This window comes from Felis catus, chromosome F1, assembly GCF_018350175.1.
Source record: "Felis catus isolate Fca126 chromosome F1, F.catus_Fca126_mat1.0, whole genome shotgun sequence".
Taxonomy (NCBI): Eukaryota; Metazoa; Chordata; class Mammalia; order Carnivora; family Felidae; genus Felis; species Felis catus.
Genome location: NC_058384.1, coordinates 4,331,302 through 4,353,008, shown reverse-complemented (window position 1 = coordinate 4,353,008; position 21,707 = coordinate 4,331,302). Strand labels below are relative to the sequence as shown.

The 21,707-nt window shown below is 42.9% G+C and overlaps 1 long non-coding RNA gene across 1 annotated transcript in view; it reads left to right on the top strand.

Annotated features, from left to right (window-relative positions):
• The first annotated feature begins 2,515 nt into the window (after positions 1-2,515).
• LOC123382880 overlaps positions 2,516-21,707 on the top strand; it is a 52,538-nt gene continuing 33,346 nt past the window's right edge. The window contains exons 1-2 of the long non-coding RNA XR_006591999.1: positions 2,516-2,822; positions 3,890-3,979. This is a non-coding gene — a long non-coding RNA (uncharacterized LOC123382880). The remainder of the gene's footprint in view (positions 2,823-3,889; positions 3,980-21,707) is intronic.

Below are 21,707 nucleotides of genomic sequence, written 5' to 3'. Positions count from 1 at the left end.
GCTCCAGAGGTGTGCGTATACCTTGCGTGTGCTCAGAAGAAAAACTCAAAGTAAAGGCCACAGAAATCCACGAAGCAGCAGGGCCCCCGAGAGGAAGGCCTTTCGCTCTTTAACTGGACTTTTGAAAAGCTGGTAATAGAAAATAAAAATGGCCTTTAATCTCACTCCGGAGAGAACCGCTGTCATTATTTTATAAACACACACAGACACCAACCCTTTCGCAATCTGCTTTCTTCCCCCCTTAACAATCCTACCACGCACATTTACTCCCGGTCAGTTCATGTGCTCCTGCAATTGGCTTTTAAAAGCTGCAGAATATTCCATTGGGTGGATGGACCATCATTTCGGTACAATTCCCTGCTGTTAGACCTTAAAAATGTTTCTACTTTTTAGCTATAATAAATTACACTATAACAAACATGTTGAACAGAAATCTCTTCTCCACTCTCTGAGAAGTCCCTTAGGATAAACTCCTAGAAGAGAAATAGCTGTACCAAGAGGGATAAAACAGCATAAAGCATTTTATACACTGACAGCGGCGTGTTTTGAATTGTCCACCCTGAGCAATGCTTGGAAGCTGTGATGGGCGATGGTCCCATCACAGTCACCTCTTCCTCTCTGAAAACTTCCACTTCACTGATTCTGCTATGTGTTCACTCCACAGATATGTGCCACGGTTCCAAAGTGGTTCCAAGTTCTCGGTATACAGGTACAGAATGTGTGTGTCTGTCCCCAAACAACAGGCTTGTGGAGGTGCAGGGCAGGCAAAATGTTACCTCTGTCCAACTAGGGTCATGGCTGAGCCTGGGAATTTAAGTGACATAAGATGGATAAACGGGGTAAAAGCATACACACTTCAGTATAAGTTTGACATGACACTGAGCTTTCGTACGGAAATGAAAACCCAAAGGGGTGGCAAAATCAAAATGCTTTTTTTTTTTTAATAGTTTATTTATTGAGAGAGATAGAGAGACAGAGAGAGGTACAGAGAGAAACAGAATCCCAAGCAGGTTCCGCACTGTCAGTGCAGAGCCCGGACTCACGAACCACGAGATCATGACCTGAGCCAAAATCAAGAGTCAGACGCTCAACCGTCTGAGCCACGCAGGCGCCCCTCGAAATGCTTTCCTGCTAGATTGAACCAAGAGAGGCAGTTGTGGAAACAAATACACAGAGAGACTGAGGAAGAGGAGTTATTTTTCTCAGATCTGCTTGCTGGTTCCTCTCGGCCTCCACTCCCCCTGCCCCCACTTGATGATGAGAATTCTTTTCTCCGGGTTCTGGAAGGGCATCTTTCACATGGGAGACTCACCTCCTGTTTTCAGGAAGAAAAGGAGAGATGAGAGCACGCTTCTTGCATTTGCTGTTTTTCAAGCACAGCATTTTCAAGCTCAAAATAGTCCTTACAGTCTGGTGGCATGTTGGGGGGGAGGGGCAGCTCTTCTCCGGGCAGAAAGAAGCCCTTCCTGCGGCCCCTGGTGTCGAAGCACGGGGCCGGCACAAAGTGTTACGATACAGAGGGTTTGGGTAATCACTCTCAGAAAGGGAGTTTTAGGTACATGAAAAACATGCTTGTTCCGAGAAAGCTTCCCTGAGGATTCTGACATGCGTCTCAACTCCCGGCCAAGGAGTCGGGAAGCCTGGGTGCTGATTGGAGAACTGCATCTGGCCCTTGACTTTGAGGGAGATGCCGAGGGTAGGAGCCGCATCTGTCTGCCCAGGGCCCCTGGGCTTGTGCGGAGGTTGAACAAACACACCGTGCGAAGGATGTCAGATTCCGCTAAGTGCTCAGCGGATAGGAGGCAGCAGACCGACACATGTTGGTCGCTCCACAGACCACGTGCTGCCGGACGCCTTGGGCCACTTTCCTCATCCAGCGCTTGTCGGTTCATTGCAAACGTCCGTGGCCCCCATCTGTCAGAGGTAGACAGGGCTGTATGGTCCCCTCTCCCTAAACCTCACTCCCAGGGGTATGGTTAACGAAGACACCGCAGGTGGGTCGCTGCCACACGTCTGTGGTTGTGAGTCAAGGAGCCCACAGTGGCACCGCTGACCCTGTCCTCGGGCACCCTGAGGACACCCTAGCAGGAAAGGCTCACGCAGGCCAGTCCTGGTGGCCAGGGTGGCCAGTCCTTCATCCGGCGGAGGGCACATGTGATTGCGTGCAGTGCTAGACCCAGAGCCTCGCTCGGGAGGGGACATGCTGGGTCCCACACCCTCACCCAAGCGAGGAGGGTGGAGCGCGTAGTTTTCGGGGCCGCCATGGATCTTCAGTGCCTCCTAGTTTACCAAAAAAATATATAGTTTCTAAGACGTTAATTCACGAGCCTCCTGGTTCGATTTCGGTAATGAGATTGAACGCGCTTATGGAAGGGACGCCCGGAGGGTGATTCCCGGTCAGCGTCCTTCACAGGCTAACTGAGCAGGCCCCGCCGCAGGCTCCAGACGGTCACTCCGAAGCCACCACCTACCTACTCGTGACGCGAACGTTAGCGTGCACGCACACACACACACACACACACACACGCATGCACGCACACACGCACGCGCACACACGCAAGCGCACGCATGCCCCCGGGCGCACGCGCACACGCACAGACACGCGCACGCACGCGCACACCACCGCCGCGCTGACTGAGCCGAGAGGACGTCCGTCCGTCCACATAACGCCGCAGGCCTCGCTCTGCAGCTGCCGCGGGGCAGGGGCCCCGGACCACAGGGCACACGCTGTCCCGGGCGTAAGGCGGAGCAGCTGGGGGGTCGCCGTCCCTCCCACCCCGCGGCCACCACGTCCCCCTCCCTCTCGCACCAGAGCTGAGCAGGTAATAGCCTCTGCCTGATACGGTTCCTCTGAGCAGTAGAGACCTAGCTCTAGCCCACGCCGGGTGCGCGCACAGGCCCGTGGGGACCCGCAGGGACCCCCGGGAGCGCGCATCCCTCGTGGGGGCGGCCGCACGGCCCTGTCCCCACCCGGCCGCCGGCGGGCGGCGCCGGGCGTCCCGGCGTCCACCCCGGGCACTAGGCGGCGCAGATCCGGGCTAACGGGCCGAGAGGTGTTGGCCCAGTGCTCCCGGGGGGCCCCTCACAGCCGGGGTCCGCCCTCCCCCAGGGGCGCCCCCCTCACGCGGCACCCCTTCCTCTGCGCACAAGTGTCTGGGGAGCCGGGGATGGAGGCTTTTTCTTCACCAAGGCCCCCTTCTCCCAACCCGCCAGCAGCACGTGACTTCGGGTAGCAACACCTGGGCAAGCCGCCCTCTCCCGTCTGCCCGCGGCTGTGTTCCTCTACCAGGACAACTGACGGAGAACCTTCCAGCTCGGGGTCCCCGGGGGTTGGGAAGCCCCTCCCTGTCCCACCACCCAGGCAAGTCCTAAGTCACTCAGGCACAAACCAGACAAGGGACTTGCTCCAGGAGCTGCAGCTTCCTGAGCCGGCTCAGGCTGCACCCCCAAACACACACACACACACACACACACACACACACACACACACACACACACACGGCTCGTTATTTAAGCCTGGTCAGCCCCCTCCATATCCCGCGTGACCCAGTTGATGTGTCGGGGACCCGCATCCTCTTTCCATATGTGCGCACATCCTATTGCTTCTGTTTCTCTGGAGGGCCCTGCCTGACACGGCCTACCTCCCGCTGTGACTGCGGGTCTCCTCTTCCTCTAATAAGAGCTCCCTTGGGGAGCACGCAGCAAGAAAAAAAGAAAATCCCTCATTAGGACCGTCCCCAAGAGCGGTGAGTGCATGGACCCTAATTAGCGCACCTGAATTATTCCTTCCTGGTTGCAAAGGAAGGAATCTCTAAGGTCCTTATTAAAACCTACGAAACATCTAAAGAATGGTAAATCGAGAATTCTTGGGTCTGTTTTGCATTGACAGGAGCATAAGTAGGTCCTGAGGGCATCTGAACCCCAAGCAGGTCAGCTCAGCACGACTTCAGCCGACGTATCCCCTCCAAGGGAAGATGCGGTGAGTACAAACTCCTGTTTATAGAGCGCTGCATACTATACTAAGTGCTTTCATATTTATTACTGCCTTTGATCTTCAGCACCACCTCCACTGAGGTAAGGATTAGCTCACACCTTTGGACAAGGACGAGTCAGAAAGTGAGGGGAAAGGCGTTTGAAAAACACAGGAAGGCCTTGGCTGTTAGTTCACGCGTGCGTTCACCGTGCAGATATTTACTGCTTACCACAATGTGTCAGCTCTGCTAGAGGTTGGGGAGACAGCAGTGAACGGGGCAGACGTGGTCCAAACCCGTGCAAACATTTCTTCAGTGCTTGCCCTGGCAAGGCACCCTTGCCAAAGTCCAAGGGCATGTCAAGCCCAGTTTAATGGAAGGCTCTCCGATTGTGAAAGGCACCCTCCTGTGAGCTCCCTTGCCACCTCAAACTCACACCCTTCCTCCTCTTTTATCATGTCTCTCCCCTCTCGCCTGAGAGCTCCCCGAGGGAAGGATCATTCTCCACCCAGCCAGCAAGGCACCTGGCCCTCAGTTCTTAGGACAGATTTGTCCAGCGCTGACCTACCATGAGCCAAACACGATGTCCGAGGCTGCGGGTACAAAGAGAGACGAAACCTAGGTCGCGTTCTCCAGAGATGTAGAGTCTGGTGGGGAGACAGATAGATAAGTGGCAGTTATTTCGATAAGTTTTCGGAGGAATGATAGATGATCCAACAGCATGGGGAAGAAAATGCTTGGCAAGGTCAGGAAGAATAAGCAGAAAGGAGCATGTCAACAACTTACTGTCAAATGGTTCAGGATTAAAAAAAAAAAGTTTTTCTGGCTCGTACTTGCAACTTTTCTGGGATTTTTCAGTTTTTTGGGTTTTTTTTTCATCTCAGTAGAAATAATACTTAAGAAAGAATGCAGGTTTGCTCGGCCTGCGGTAACAGAACACCACAGCCTGGGTGGCAGAAACCACAGAAATGGATTTTCTCTCAGTGCTGGGGACTGGAGGTCTAATCAGGGTCCTGTTGGGCTGGTTTCCTTGGGGGCCTCTTTCCTTGGCCTGCAGGTGGCCAAACTGTATGTCCAAACTTCCTCTTCTTCTAAGGACACCAGTCAGATTGGATTAGGGCCCACCCTACTAACCTCATTCAACTTAATTGCCCCTGTAAATGCCCTCTGTCCACATACAGTTACATTCTGAGCTATTAGGGTTTCTAGGAGTTCACACATTAACTTGCAGGGAGACAGAATTCAGTCTCTAACAGTTAATTTCTTCACTTTCCCACATCCTCTCTTTCGAGAGTTACATATGCGCTATTTTCTGGGAAATGCCACTGGAGAGTCTCTCGAAGGTCTGTCTTGTCTTCAGCACCCAGGAGATGGGTACTCGGTAACAGAAAAAGCCCCCTTTATCACATCTTACTGTTTTGTATGCTCGCTGTGTCCTCACTGCTGGACAGTAAGTCCTGAGAGGATACAACAGTGTCTGGTTCCCCCAGGATCTAGCACAACACCTTGCATAAGATAGATACCCAATATATTTACAGTGTGTGAATGAGTTCATTAGTCACATGACAAGGACTCTGAAGTCTTTAAGAAAACTGAGAAAGCAGAGGGCTAGAAAATACTTAATCTTTCGTATTAGCTAGAAATGCGTACGCTACACACAGGACGTAGAAACCCAGAGTGAAGTCCCGGAGTACAGTTTCATGTGTACTTGAGATGTACCAAGTCAGTGTTCCCTGAAACCTCATAAGAATTCAGAAATAGTCCGGTATTCAGGGTATGAAAAAGCTACCTTGGATCCCAGGGTGGTGTTGCTTACTAGGGCACAATTTTCTTTCTAATTCTTGTTTTTCCTTCACACTCACGATCGTAAGTGGATGTGCGTCTGCATGAACATCAGCCTTGATATCTGGTTTCTGGAGTAGATTCTTAAAAGAGAGGAAACCTACCTGCCTTCCGAGCATCTTCCAAACCTTAACACGTTGCTCTGCACAGGTGCATGAGGATCCTGAAATCGCTCAGAAATTAAAGTATTCTGTGGGTGATGCTTATTACTTTTATGGGTTTTGCTTAATAATTACCCAGTCAGACTTCCTCCCTCTCTGTTATGCTAGAAGCACTGGTTTCTCATTTCTAAGAAGTAAAATGCCCACAGGAGAAAGAAAACAATCAGAGTGTTTGATCCTTTTTTTTTTTTAAAGAATAAAAGAAAGAAAAAGGAATTCCAATTCACTCAGAGTGGGCCATGCTTCTTCACTTAGCTACAGGGAAATCCCAACTCATGCAAAAATAATTCTGTCTTCACTATTCCATAATCCAAGGGTGTCTACAGTAATTTGGCCACTCCTTTTATGAAAGGAGATCAGTGTACGTGTCTTGATAATACATTCTTCTCCGTCTTACCATAGTGTCGCGTTAGTAACTGCATTCGATTGTGGCGTGACCCGGCTCAGGCCCCTGCTGTGCTCTTACAGACCATTATTAATGCGGACCCCTTCCAGGGCTGTAATTTGGGATTCAATTTGCCATAAAATTGTCCTAAGTGTCACCTTAGTAATCGGAGATCATGTGACCCATGAAACACATTGAACGGAGAGATGGCATCTCTTAGAAATTAATGTTAAATTGTCCCCAGTCGTAAAAAGGCACTAGCCATTACATCCCAAGTAAATTTCGCTGTGCTTTAGAGATAGCGGGGGGTTAAGAGGAAGGAGGATGCTCTACCCACACTCCTGAACTGGGCCTCCGAGGCCTCAGAGTGGACCTGCCTCAGCAAATATCCCAAGGCTTAGCACACAGACTGGTCGATCCAGTAACCCCTCTGGTTGATTTTGATGATTTGGATGGTACTTTTGATGGTACTTGCACACATTTCTCCTCTTTTTAACCAAAAATCCTTATGTGGGGTCTAGCAAAGGAGTTTTAATCTAATTCCAGATAGAAAAGGCAGTTTAGATGTTAAGTCTGGCCAAACAGAAGGCAGTTGGGCTAATCACTAGGGAAATGCAAATCGAACCACAATGAGATACCACTTCTCACCCATTGGGACAGTTACTATTAACAAGCAAAACAAAATCAAGCAGAAAATAGCAAGTTCGTCAAGGATGTGGCACCTGCCATGGAAAACAGTATGGCAGCTCCTCAAAACCTTAAATGTAGGATTACCGTATGATCCAGTAATTCTACTCCTGGGTGTGTGTGCGCAAAAGAATTGGAGGCAGAAACTTGACCGGATATTTGAACGCCAGTGTTCATAACAACGTTATTCACAAGAGCCAAAACATGGCAACAGCCCAAATCTCCAGTGATGGGTGAATGGATAAACAAAATGCAGCATATGTGGTACACACACTGGAATATTATTCAGCCTTAAAAAGGAATGAAATGCTGACACTTGCTACAGCATGGAGGAAACCTAAGGACATTACAAGTTAAATACGCCACACACAGGGGTGCTGGGTGGCTCAGTCGGTTAAGCTTCTGACTCTTGATTTCGGAGCAGGTCATGGGATCAAGCCCTGTATTGGGCTCTGTGCCGAGCGTGGAGCCTGCTTGGGATTCTGTCTCTCCCTGCCTCTCTGCCCCTCCCCTGCTTGCACACCCTGTCTCTCTCTCAAAATAAATAAATAAGCATTTAAAAAAAATAAAAATAAATAAGCCACGCACAAAAGAACAAATCCTGGATGATTCTGCTCATATGAAGTACCTAGAGTAATCAGATTCACGGACACAGAGTAAAATGGTGGTTTCCGGGGCCTGAAAGGAGACAGGAATGGAGGGTTGATGTTTAATGGGCAGAGAGTTTCAAATTTATCAATAAGATGCAAGAGTCCTGGAGATGGGTTGCACAGCAACGTTGAATGTATGCAGTGCCATGAAACTGCACATTTAAAAATGGTTAAAAGGCTATGGGGCGCCTGGGTGGCTCAGTCGGTTGAGCGTCCGACTTCAGCTCAGGTCAGGATCTCATGGTTTGTGAGTTCAAGCCCCGCATCAGGCTCTGTGCTGACAGCTCAGAGCCTGGAGCCTGCTTCGGATTCTGTGTCTCCTCCTTTCTCTGCCCCTCCCCCACTTGTGCTCGCTCTCTCTCTCTCTCTCTCTCTCAAAAATAAATAAATGTAAAAAATATTTTTCTGTAAATTTAAAAAATGGTTAAAATGCTTAACTGTATGTTTTATCACAATTTCTTTTTTGGACATGACCCAAAATGTGTGCAATCTGGGAATGTGCTAGAAAAATCTACGCATTGGGGCGCTCTCTTGTAACTGCTGTAGGTAAGACAGGTCAAGCCCCGGACACCCTGGGATATGTAGGCAGAGCCATGGAGACAGAGAAAAGGGAGGTGTCTGCCTCTGTCCCTGCAGGTGGGCACAGCTCACTGTCAGCCCCATGGCTCTGCCTGCAGGGGCGGCCAGCACCACACCTTTGTCTAGCACACCGGCTCTTCTGGAATTTTCAGACAAATCCACTTTTACAGCGTGTATTTTTTGTTCCTTCTTTCCTGGTGACTCTCTTGATTCTGAATTTGGGCGGGCAGAGTGAGGTGGCCTGAACAGGGGCCCTTCTATACATTGCATATACCCTTCTATACCCTCACATATGTCTTCCCCCATCTCTCACCCCCAGTTACAAGGCACATGCTCCAACATTCCTTTATGTTCTGTAGCAGAGATCAGAGTCCATATAAACTGACGGTAATAGGACGTACGGGCCACTGCACACAAGGCACTCTTTGATGATTCTACTATAAAAAAAATTCCTGTGATTTATCTGGTCACCTGGAGGGACCGGACACAGTATGATCATGATGCTCTTAATAAACGCGAGAGTACTTTTAGAAGCAAAATCTTCCTGACATAAGATTAATATTCTTTATTACATTATTGAAGGCATGTTATATTTGGGCATTGTCGGTCTCCATTATGCCTACCTCAAAAAAGGATGTGAGAAACCAAAAAGATGAATGGCACTTTTGACAGCTTCTTGGGACTATGGGGCAAAAATTAGAGTCCAGGGCTCAGTAACAAGGGCCTGATAATCCCTTCTACTTAGGTTTTAGACAACAAAGGGTTATACCCTAGGAGGGAGGCTGAATTGGGGTAGACTGAAACAGCTTCACATCATCTCAGTTCTTGAAATTGCACTAAGGTAATCCAAGATTGCTAGTTTGCCTAGCCAAAGTAACATTTTCCCACATATTACTTCTATAACTTTATATACAAGGAGGATATGCAGTATTATATACTTAAGTAAAAAGAAGACAATCAGGCATACAAAGATAAAAACAACACAAAGGAAAACCAAAAGAAACTACAGATACTTCAAACAGTTACACAGAGGCCCAGATAATGGCATGATACAGACTTTCAAATAGATAAGCTTAATATGTTCAATAAGAAGAAAGACAAAATTGAGAATTTGTTGTAGAACCTGGCTATTAGAAAAACAAACCTTTGTAAGTAAAAAACAAAGTACATGAAATTTAGAACTATTAAAAAAATAAACCTTTATGAGTAAAAAACAAAATAGTTGAAATTTGGAACTAAGTGGTTAGGTCTAACGGCAAATTAGACTCGGCTGAAAACAGAACTAATAAACTGGATGAAAATTCAGAAGAAAATACCCAGTATGAAGTGAGAGTCAAAAAAAAAAGGACAATAGAAGAGAGGGTGGGAGACAAGGGGGCACAGAGAAAGGTCTAACACATATGGAATTGGAGTCTCTGAAGAAGCAATGAATGGGTCAGAAGCAATATTCAAATAGATACTTGCTAAGAATTTTCCATAACAGTGAATGACCTCAAGCCACCACTGGTTCAAGGAGAGCTAAAAAGTCCAATCAGGATAAATGGAAGGAAATCCCAAATTGGACACATCAGAGTAAACCTGCGGAAGGAGGAGAAGAAAACGAGCTACATGGAGAAGTAAAAAGCCAATTATCGTCATAGGAGCAGTAATAGAACGATATGTGACTTCTCCACAGAAACTGTAGCAGTCGAAGGAGATAGAAAGAAATCCTCAAAGTGCTGAAAGACCGCATCTGCCCATCTAGAATTCCAGTGAAAATATACTTCAAATTTGAAGGGGGAACTGAAGCCATTTTCAGACAAATGACACCTGAGAGAATTCAGCAACAGATCATTAAGAAAAGACCAAGTGGCATTCTTTAGGCAGAAGGAAAGTGACCTCAGACAGAAGTTAAGAAATGCAGAGAGAAACAAGCAACAAAAAGGTAAATGTGTCGGCAAATCTAAATGAACATCGATTCTGTAAAACAATCTCATGGGATTTAAACTGTATATGATACGATACAAATACACAGCAAAGCTAGCATGCAAATCAGGAGAGACAGAATGAAGTTAAGAAATGCTAAGAGGGGTGCCTGGGTGGCTGATTCTTGGTTAAGTGTCTGACTTCGGCTAAGGTCGTGATCTCAGGGTTTGAGTTTGAACCCTGCTTTGGGGCTCCATGCTAACAGGGAGGAGCCTGCTTGGGATTTTCTTTCTCTCTCTCTCTCTCTGTCTCTGTCTCTGTCTCTGTCTCTTCCCCTCCCTCTCTCCCTCCTTGCCCCACCCCCCACTCATGTGCATGCTCGTTCTCTCTCTCTCTCTCAAAATAAATTATAAAAAATACTAAGAGTTTTGCATTGTCTAGGAGGAGCGTGAAAGTACATGAAATGTTAGATTTTGATGTCAAAGATGCATGTTGAAATTTTGCAGTCACCACTAAAAACAGTACGAGAGTGTCATCTCCAGCTGATCGAATAAAAAATGTAAAAAGACTAAAAGAAGACATGAAAGGATTATAGATCAGTTGATATAACTAGTAAGCAATAACAAAAAGTAAATTTAAACCCAAATAAATGAGTAATCATAATATTAAATAAATTGCTTCAATTAAAAAAACAAAGTTTGTAAGCCTAGGTATTTTAAGAACAATAAATCATGCATGCTAAAAGAGACCTATCTAAATGATAAAAATACAAAAAGTTTGAAATTAAAAAGCTGGAAAAAGTTGACCTTCATTAGGTAAAGTTATCAAAGTGGTTGTATAAATTTTACTCCCTTGTGTGGGTGTTTTAGTCCCTTCACATCCTGCCAACACTTGTACTATCGGATTTTTTTTAATGTTTATTTATATTTGAGAGAGAGAGACAGAGCATGAGCAAGGGAGGGACAGAGTGAGAGGAAGACACAGAATCGGAAGCAGGCTCCAGGCTCTGAGCTGCCAGCACAGAGCCTGATGCCGGCTTGAACCCACGAATTGTGAGATCTTGACCTGAGCCGAAATCAAGACTTGGACACTCAACTGACTGAGCCACCCAGGCATCCCTGTACTGTCAGATTTCTAAAAACCTATCCAGTCTGACAAGTGTGTTGTGGTTTAAATTTCCATGTCTAGGGGCTCCTGGGTAGCTCAGTCGGTTCAGTGTCCGACTCTTGATCTCAGCGCAGGTCATGATCTCCCGGTTCGTGAGATCAAGCCCCACATTGGGCTCTGTGCTGGGTGTGGAGCCTGCTTGGGATTCTCTCTCTCTCCCTCTCCCTCCCTCCCTCCCTCCCTCTCCCCCTCCCCCTCCCCCTCCTCCCCTCTCGTTCTCTCTCAAAATAAATAGATTTTAAAAACCATTAAATTTACATGTCTAATTAGTAATATAGTTCAGCACAAGATGATGTGCTTTCACTGGCCATTTAGATTTCCTTCTTGCCTCTTTTTGTGTGGGTTTTCTGCCATTTGAGTTACTTGCCTTTCTTCATTAATATGTATAAATGAGTTTGTTAAACCTTCTGGTCACTAGTCTTGTAATTTTGTGGCTATTTACGTGTTTGAAGTGCGCTTTTTCACAAGTTCTTCTGTAAGAGATGTATATACTGGTCACTGATTCAAAGTACAGAAAACAGTCATAGCACAGGGCCAAGCTCCTGGGCTTGTGCCTGAGTCGTTGATTTAACTGAAAGCCCGTTGGATTGCACTGCTGTTCTGTCTGCTCAGTTACTTCTGGATGATGGGGTACCTAAGACTGTTGTGTTCCTTGGATTTGAGCACATGGGCACATTACCACGTTTCGTTTGCTGTAAAATGAGTTAGGATTAACTCTAAGAAGTTAGAAGCAATGTTGTGGAGGATACTAAGCAAGTAAGTAAGGCATTCTGCAAATACACGCTGAGTGGTTCTGGAAGGAAAACTAATCATACAAATACGTAAATACACATAAACATAAGTTATAGAACATATTTGTATATGTATGTGTACACGCACACTGCAATGTATACATGCGTACGTAGCCAGGAAGGGCAGATCAGTTTCCCTTTCATGGTGAAATGTATCCAGTATAACCAACTTCAGTCTGTCTCCAGATGACTGGCCGGTCTGTCTAGGAAATGGTGGTTTTTGGGGTCTCTGGACATCCCGCAGTGGCAGCAGCCAGGTCACCCTTAATAAGAGGCATTCTGTCTTATTCAGTCCATAAATGGTCTCCACTCCTGGCTGCACAGTCACTCTATACATAAGTTTATTGATCGCACGCCAGGGGGGCTGGGAAGAGACGCTGAGATGCCGAATAGGTCATTTTGTCCACCCGCGTACCGAGAACGACCTTTGTGGTAGATGTGTTTTATAGGGCTGTCGAGCGTAAGAGAGATACCTTCGTGTTCCCAGATTTAAGAGGTATATCCACGTCTCTTCCCTGTAACTCTTTGTTACCAATCTTCTTATTTAATATTTCTTACGAAGCACCTGATTACAACGGCCTAGCCACTAGCCACTTCCATGCATTAATGACTACAGCTCTGGACCCCAAGCTGTGTTTTCAGCCAGATAAGATGGAAAACTGGATGCCGTTCTTGAAGTTCTGCCCACTGGGAGGATTTACTTTCATTGTCTTTCGGGAACACTCTTAATGCTGTCATACTGCACCAGTCAACCTCTGGCTAAGGCCAACCCATCATGAAGAACGGTCTATACACCAGGCGCGTTTTTTCCTTCCTCTGCCCACTGATCATAAAGAATCCCTGTGAGGCCAAAAGTGTGACTTAATGGAGGCAGTAGCGCATCAAGAGTCTGTGTCATGAAAACCTGAGCCACCTGCTCATGGAACTTCCTTGTGCCTTCATGACTTGTTCCTGATGCCTATTATGGACCACTTCTGTTTGGTGATGGATTGAATTTTCATGTACCACATCTGAGGTCTTGATGAATTAGATAATGCCCAGTGCATGTTGGGCAAGCCAGGTGCCAATTATCAAAAGAAAAATTATCTGAAGAGGAAGCATCTTTGCTCCTAAACTCGAGAGATCTTCACTGCGATCTTCCTCTTGGTAAATGGCAGAGGGTCTGTGCAGTATCTCTGTTTTCCGTAAAGACTTCAAATACCCAGGTGAAGAGAATCCCCAAAATTCTCTACACTGTTATAACTAAGAAACTTCGCTTTTGTTGTGAGGTCCTAAATTTGGGGGAGGGCTTATCTCCTGTTTCTGGCACGTATGGACTTACTAAGTCACTGACAGTACTTTGCATTTACTGTTCACCAACTTAATTTGGTGTGACATCCTCATCATGGACCACTGTGATGCTCCAAGGGATGTCAGAATAATCAAGATCAGCAAAGGCTAGGTTTTGGCAGGAGAATGGCACAGCCCAGAAGCAAAATGGTGAAGGTCTTTCAACACTAGCACCTCTCATCATTCTCCCTGGGTCTGAAGAGCACAGCCACCACAGAGTTTTTCTAAGGATGTTGATACTTCTGTCACAACTGCATTTTTCAGTGATTAATAAAGGGGGTGTTCTCTCAAGGGTATTATGGAGATTGAGTGGTCATGGGAATGTGGTAGCACATGATAAATCATTCCAATATTTTTATCTCCTTAACTCTTTGGATTATTTCTGCATTATACCAGGGAGGTTATGACGTCCCAACCTCATTGAATGAGGCAGTTGAATCTAGGTTTCAGTCAACTGAGCAGGCAAATTGTTAGAGTCACTCTCAGCTCTCAGGTTAAAACATTAAATCCATGATCTCTGCTTTGTACACCCATATTGATAACTGTGGCCTAATCCAGGATTGTGTTTTGTTTTCCTTGCCCTAATATCTTTAGACTCAATTCCTACACTTATTCCTCAGGATATATAAGCTATCTATCTCTTCCTGAGGCCATCCCCAGATGGTGTTTTGAGAGCTGATTCTAGTTATGGGTCTGGAGATAATGAAGGGTACTTCGGTTTTTTTCTCAATGAAAGAAAAAATCATTGTTTCTTCCCCTTCGGTTCTTAAATCTTTTATTTCTTTTCCTTGCCTTACTACACTGATTAGGACCTCCCATACAATGCTGCGAAAAGTCTTGATACCAAAAGAAAACTATTTTTAACTGAAATATATTTGACATATAACATTGTGTGAGTTTAAGGTATCAGCGTGTTGATTTGATATATTTATATATTGTATATATTATGTATTTATATATTGTAACATTGCCATTGTAGCATTTAGCTCCTTTATCACATCACATAATTATCACTTCTTTTCTGTGATAGGAATTATTAAGATCTAGTCTCTTAGCAAGTTTGATGATGATAATTTCTGCATTCATTATACTGTGTATTATTACATCTTCGGGACTTATTTTCTATCCAAAAAGGCACACTGTAAACATCCACCATTAACTATGATGCTTGTTACATGTAGGTATTTATAGGTATCCTTCACCCTTTAAAAACTTTCCATCTGGGGCAACTGGCTGGCTCAGTTGGAAGAGTGTGCAACTCTTGATCTCAGGGTCATGGGTTTGAGCCCCACGCTGGATGTAGAGATTACTTAAACAAATTTAAAAACTTTAAAAAAACAGCTTCCTCCAGCTCTTAGTTTGCCATGGTTTTTTTTTTTTTTTTATCATGAAAAGGTGTTGAATTTTATCAAATGCTTCTGCACATCTGAGATGTTCACATGGTAATATCTTTCTAATGTAGTGAATTCCTGGATATATTATAGTTTTATATGTTGCTAACATTGGCTTAGCAACATACTATGCATTGCTAACTTCTGTTTGCTATTATTTCTTTAGAATTCTTACACCTGTATTATTGAGTGAAATTGGTTTGCACTTTTCCATTCTGTTAGATTTTGGCATTAAGGTAAAATGAATAAATTAGTTGGGAAATATTTCTTACTATTCTGTTCCCTGGGAAAAAAACTGTAAAGAATTGAATTATTTTCTTCCTTAACTGCTTTGGTAGACTATACTAATGAAACCAAATGAGCCTGTCCTTTTGTTTGTGGAAAGAGCATTAAAGCGTATAAATCCTTCATCATTTTCATTAATGGTTTTATGATGTTTCAGATTTTTAAAAAATTTTCTTGAGTCATCTTTGATGATAAATTATATAGTTATTAAGGAACTTGTTCATTTTACCTGTCTTTTCAAAAATTTGGCATGAAGTTGTTAATATGCTCTTATCATCTTTAATGCTAAGGCATCTGGAGTGATGTTCCCTTCCATTCCTGATTCTGGACATACATACCCTCTTTTTTTCTCCATTAATTTTACCAGAGGTTTTATTGGTCTTCAGAAAACTCCCTTTGGTTTTGTGGTTTTTGTTGTTGATGCAGTCTACTTTGAGCTTGCTTTATATTTCGAGTTCTGCTCTGATGTTTATCATTTACTTTCTTGTATTTTTTTGGGGGGGCATATTTGCTGAGCTTTTTCTAGTCTCTTGAGATAGGGTCTTAGCTTATTTATTTTTAGCCTAATCTTGTATTTGTACAATACAAGGACCATAGAACGTTTTTAGCATATGTATTTACAACTATCTATATATAAGTTGGTATTCCTACAATTTTTTTGTTATCAGTTAGAATATGCTCCTGTTTCTTTCTTCTCTGATTCATGAGTTGATATCCCATTATGATTGTTGATATTTCTTTTTTAAAAAAAATTATTTATTTTGAGAGAGAAAGAAAGAGAGAATGAGCAGCGCAAGGGCAGAGAAGGAGGGAGAGAGAGAACCCCAAGCAGGCTCTGTGCTGTCAGTGCAGACCCCAATATGGGGCTTGATCTTATGAACCATGAGATCATGACCTGAGCCAAAATCAAGAGTTGGGTGCTTAACTGACTGAGCCACCCAGGCGCCCCTGATTTTTTGCTATTTCTGTTTGTTTTAATAATTCTGTTCATTTCTGCTTTTTATATACTAATACTATACTACTACATGCCCACAAATTTTAGAATTGTATCTTCCTGGTAGACTGAACTATTTACCGTGATTAATATCTCTATTTCTAGTAATGATTATTGTCTTAAAATGTATATGTTATGTTGTTATTATATTATTAGTAGCCACACCAGATTGCTTTTGGTTAGTATTTGCATATTATACTTTTACTTTAAACATTCTGTATCCTTACATTTTTTTTTTGTTGTTTTTTTTTTTAATTTTTTTTTCAACGTTTATTTATTTTTGGGACAGAGAGAGACAGAGCATGAACGGGGGAGGGGCAGAGAGAGAGGGAGACACAGAATCGGAAACAGCCTCCAGGCTCTGAGCCATCAGCCCAGAGCCTGACGTGGGGCTCGAACTCACGGACCGTGAGATCGTGACCTGGCTGAAGTCGGACGCTTAACCGACTGCGCCACCCAGGCGCCCCTGTATCCTTACGTTTTAGATGTATCTTATTAACAGCACATAGGTGGGCTTTTAAACTCCAGTCTGATATTGTTTTACTGGAAATACCTGCTCTGTTTATATTCACTTTTCTTAATAAAATACATTTAGTGTGATGAGTAATATATTTTGATTTAAATCTGATACCTTATTTTGTGCTTAAAAGTTCCCTACCTCTTATTTTTTTTAAGTTTTGCTCCCTCCCCTTCTCACCCCTTCCCCCCCCCACCCTATTTTTTTTAATGAGAGGAGATCTCTGAGTATTCTTAAAATCATTCCCTTTTGGGGTACCTGGGTGGCTCAGTTGGTTGAGCGTCCAGCTTCTGCTCAGGTCATGATCTAATGATTCACGAGTTCAAGCCCTGCATCGGGCTCACTGCTGTCAGCACAGAGCCCGCTTCAGATCCTCTGTCTTCTTCTCTCTGCCCCTCCCCTGCTCATGCTCTCAAAAAATAAATGAAACATTAAAAATAAAAATAAAATCATTCCTTTTTTCTTTAAGAGTTTGTAAGTTATACACTCTGACTCTCTTTTGGTACTTATCCTAGAAATTAAAACATGCATAATGAGCCTATCAAAGTCTCAAGTTAATCAAAATATTTCCCTCAATTTGGATGATAAAAAGACATTAGAACATCTCAAATTTATTTACTTCTTTATGTACTGTTATCATACTCTAGAGCTTATGTCTTATTTTTAACCCTAGTGATGTTATTATTGCTGTTTTGTAAAAATAAACTTCACATGTACTTGTCCAAGTATTCACTGTTTTCTTTCATTTCCATTTCTTCTTGCAACTCTGACACCTTCCATTTGTGATTACTTTCCTTCTGCATGATGCATCATCTCCTTTAGCATTTTTTTCAGCCCTCTTGGTTTTTGTTTTTAAATGTCTTCATTCCAAATTCATAATTGATGGATCCCTTTGCAGGATATAATATTCTAGGGTAACAGTTACCTTGTTTCATCAACTGAAAACACCATTCCATTGTTTCTGACTTCTATTTTTTTTAATATGATTTATTGTCAAATTGGCTTCCATACAACACCCAGTGCTCATCCCAACAAGTGCCCTCCTCAGTTCCCATCACCCACTTTCCCCTCTCCCCCCACCCCCCCCATCAACCCTCAGTTTGTTCTCTGTATTTAAGAGTCTCTTATGGTTTGCCTCCCTCCCTCTCTGTTTGTAACTTTTTTTTTTTTACCCTTCCCTTCCCCCATGGTCTACTGTTAAGTTTCTCAAGATTTACATATCAGTGAAAACATATGGTATCTGTCTTTCTCTGACTGACTTCCTTTGCTTACCATGACACCCTCCAGTTCCATCCACATTGGCGCAAATGGCGTGATTTCATTCTTTCTCATTGCCAAGTAGTATTCCATTGTATACGTAAACCACAACTTCGTTATCCACTCATCGGTTGATGGACATTTAGGCTCTTTCCATAATTTGGCTATTGTTGAAAGTGCTGCCTTAAACATTGGGGTACAAGTGCCCCTATGCATCAGCACTCCTGTACCCCTTGGGTAAATTCCTAGCAGTGCTGTTGCTGGGTCATAGGGTAGATCTATGTTTAATTTTTTGAGGAACCTCCACACTTTTCCAGAGCGGCTGCACCAGTTTGCATTCCCACCAACAGTACAAGAGGGTTCCCGTTTCTCCACATCCTTGCCAGCATCTGTAGTTTCCTGATTTGTTCATTTTAGCCACTCTAACAGGTATGAGGTGGAATCTCAGCATGGCTTTGTTTTGTATTTCCCTGATGATGAGTGACATTGAGCATCGTTTAATGTGTCTCTTGGCCATCAGGATGTCTTCTTTGGAAGAATGTCTATTCATGTCTTCTACCCATTTCTTCACTGGATTATTTGTTTTTTGGGTGTGGAGTTTGGTGAGTTCTTTATAGATTTTGGATACTAGCCCTTTATCTGATACGTCATCTGCAAATATCTTTTTCCCATTCCGTCGGTTACCTTTTAGTTTGGTTTGTTTCCTTTGCAGTGCAGAAGCTTTTAATCTTGACGAGGTCCCAATAGTTCATTTTTGCTTTTAATCCCCTTGCCTTTGGAGATGTGTAGAGTAAGAAATTACTGTGGCTGAGGTCAAAGAGGTTGTTGCCTATTTTCTCCTCTAGGATTTTGATGGTTCCTGTCTCACATTCAGGTCTTTCATCCATTTTGAGTTTATCTTTGTGTATGGTGTAAGAAAGTGGTCTAGTTTCAGTCTTCTGCATGTTGCTATCTAGTTCTCCCAGCACCATTTGCTAAAGAGACTGTCTTTTTTCCATTGGATACTCTTTCCTGCTTTGTCAAAGATTAGTTGGTCATACATTTCTGGGTTCTCTATTCCATTGGTTTATGTGTCTGTTTTTGTACCAATACCATACTGTCTTGATGATTACAACTTTGTAATAGAGGCTTAAGTCTGGGATTGTGATGCCTCCTGCTTTGGTTTTCTTCTTCAATATTGCTTTGGCTATTCGGGGTCTTTTCTGGTTCCATACAAATTTTAGAATTGTTTGTTCAAGTTTGAGAAGAATGCCTGTGCAATTTTGATTGGAATTGCATTGAATGTGTAGATTGCTTTGGGTGGTATTGACATTTTAACAATGTTTATTCTTCCAGTCCATGAGCATGGAATGTTTTTCCATTTCTTTGTGTCTTCAATCTCCTTCATAAGTTTTCTATAGTTTTCAGCATACGCATCTTTTACATCTTCGGTTAAGTTTATTCCTAGGTATTTTATGGTTCTTGGTGCAATTGTATATGGGATCAGTTTCTTTATTTCTCTTTCTGTTGCTTCATGATTAGTGCATAAAAATGCAACAGATTTCTGTACATTGATTTTGTACCCTGAAACTTTGCTGAATTCATCTGTCAGTTCTAGCAGTCTTTTGGTGGATTCTGTTGGGTTTTCCATGTAGAGTAACATGTGTCTGCGAAAAGTGAAAGTTTGAATTCATCTTTGCCAATTTTGATGCCTTTGATTTCACTTTGTTGTCTGATTGCTGATGCTAGGACTTCCGACACTATGTTAAACAACAGCGGTGAGAGTGGACATCCCTGTCGTATTCCTGATCTCAGGGGGAAAGCTCTCAGTTTTTCCCCATTGAGGATGATATTAACTGTGGGATTTTCATATATAGCTTTTATGATGTTTAACTATGTTTCTTCTATTCCGACTTTCTTGAGGGTTTTTATTAAGAAAGGATGCTGTACTTTGTCAAATGCTTTTTCTTCATCTATTGACAGGATCATATGGTTATTATCCTTTATTTTATGAATATGATGTATCACATTGATTGATTTGCAAATATTGAACCAGCCCTGCAGCCCAGGAATAAATCCCACTTGGTCATGATGAATAATTCTTTCTATATGCTCTTGAATTTGATTTGCTAGTATCTTGTTGAGGATTTTTGCATCATTGTTCATCAAGGATATTGGCCTATAGTGCTCTTTTTTTGTTGGGTCTCTGCTTGCTTTGGGAATCAAAGTAATGCTGGCTTCATAGAATGACTCTGGAAGTTTTCCTTCCATTTCTATGTTTTAGAACAGCTTGAGAAGGATAGGTATTAACTCTGCTTTACATGTCTGGTAAAATTTCCCAGAGAAGCAGTCTGGTCCAGGACTCTTTATTTGTTGGAGATTTTTGATAACTGATTCAATTTCTTCACTAGTTATGGGTCTGTTCAAATTTTCTATTTCTTTCCGTTTGAGTTTTGGTAGTGTGTGGGTATTTAGGAATTTGTCCATTTCTTCCAGGTTGTCCAGTTCGTTGGCGTATAATTTTTCTTAGTATTCCATGATAAATGCTTGTATTTCTGAAGGATTGGTTGTAATAAGTCCATTTTCATTCATGATTTTATCTATTTGGGTCCTCTTTCTTTTCTTTTTGAGAAGCCTGGCTAGAGGTTTATCAATTTTGTTTATTTTTTCAAAAAACCAACTCTTAGTTTCATTGATCTGTTCTACTGACTTTTTTTTTTGTTTTTGGATTCTATATTGTTTATTTCTGCTCTGATTTTTATTATTTCTCTTCTTCTGCTGAGTTTGGGGTGTCTTTGCTGTTCTGCTTCTGTTTCCCTTAGGTGTGCTGTTAGATTTTGTATTTGGGATTTTTCTTGTTTCTTGAGATAGGCCTGGATTGCAATGTATTTTCCTCTCAGGACTGCCTTCGCTGCATCCCAAAGGGTTTGGATTGTTGTGTTTTCATTTTCATTTGTTTCGATATATGTTTTTTATTTCTTCTTTAATTGCCTGGTTGACCCATTCATTCTTTAGTAGGATGCTCTTTAACCTCCATGCATTTGGAGGTTTTCTAAACTTTTTCCTGTGGTTGATTTTATGTTTCATAGCATTGTGATATGAAAGTGTGCATAGTATGATCTCAGTTCTTTTATATTTATTGAGGGCTGTTTTGTGACCCAGTATATGATCTATCTTGGAGAATGTTCCATGTGCACTCGAGAAGAAAGTATATTCTGCTGCTTTAGGATGAAAAGTTCTAAATATATCTGTCAAGTCCATCTGGTCCAGTGTATCATTCACAGCTATTGTTTCTTTATTGATTTTCTGTCTAGATGATCTGTCCATTGATATAAGTGGAGTATTAAGGTCCCCTGTAGTTACCACATTCTTACCAATAAGATTGCTTACATTTGTGATTGTTTTATATATTTGGGTGCTTCCAAATTCAGTGCATAGACATTTATAATTGTTAGTTCTTTCTGGTGGATAGACCCCATAATTATTATATAATGCTCTTCTTCATCCCTTGTTACAACCTTTCATTTAAAATCTAGTTTGTCTGATACAAGTATGGGTACTCCAGCTTTCTTTTGACTTCCAGTAGCATGATAGATAGTTCTCCGTCCCCTCACTTTCAATCTGAAGGTGTCCTCAGGTCTAAAATTGGTCTCTTGTAGACAGCAAATAGATGGGTCTTGTTTTTTTAATCTATTCTGATACCCTGTGTCTTTTGATTGGAGCATTTAGTCCATTTACATTCAGTGTATTATTGAAATATATGGGTTTAGAGTCATTGTGTTATCTGTAGTTTTCATGCTTGTAGTGATGTTTCTGG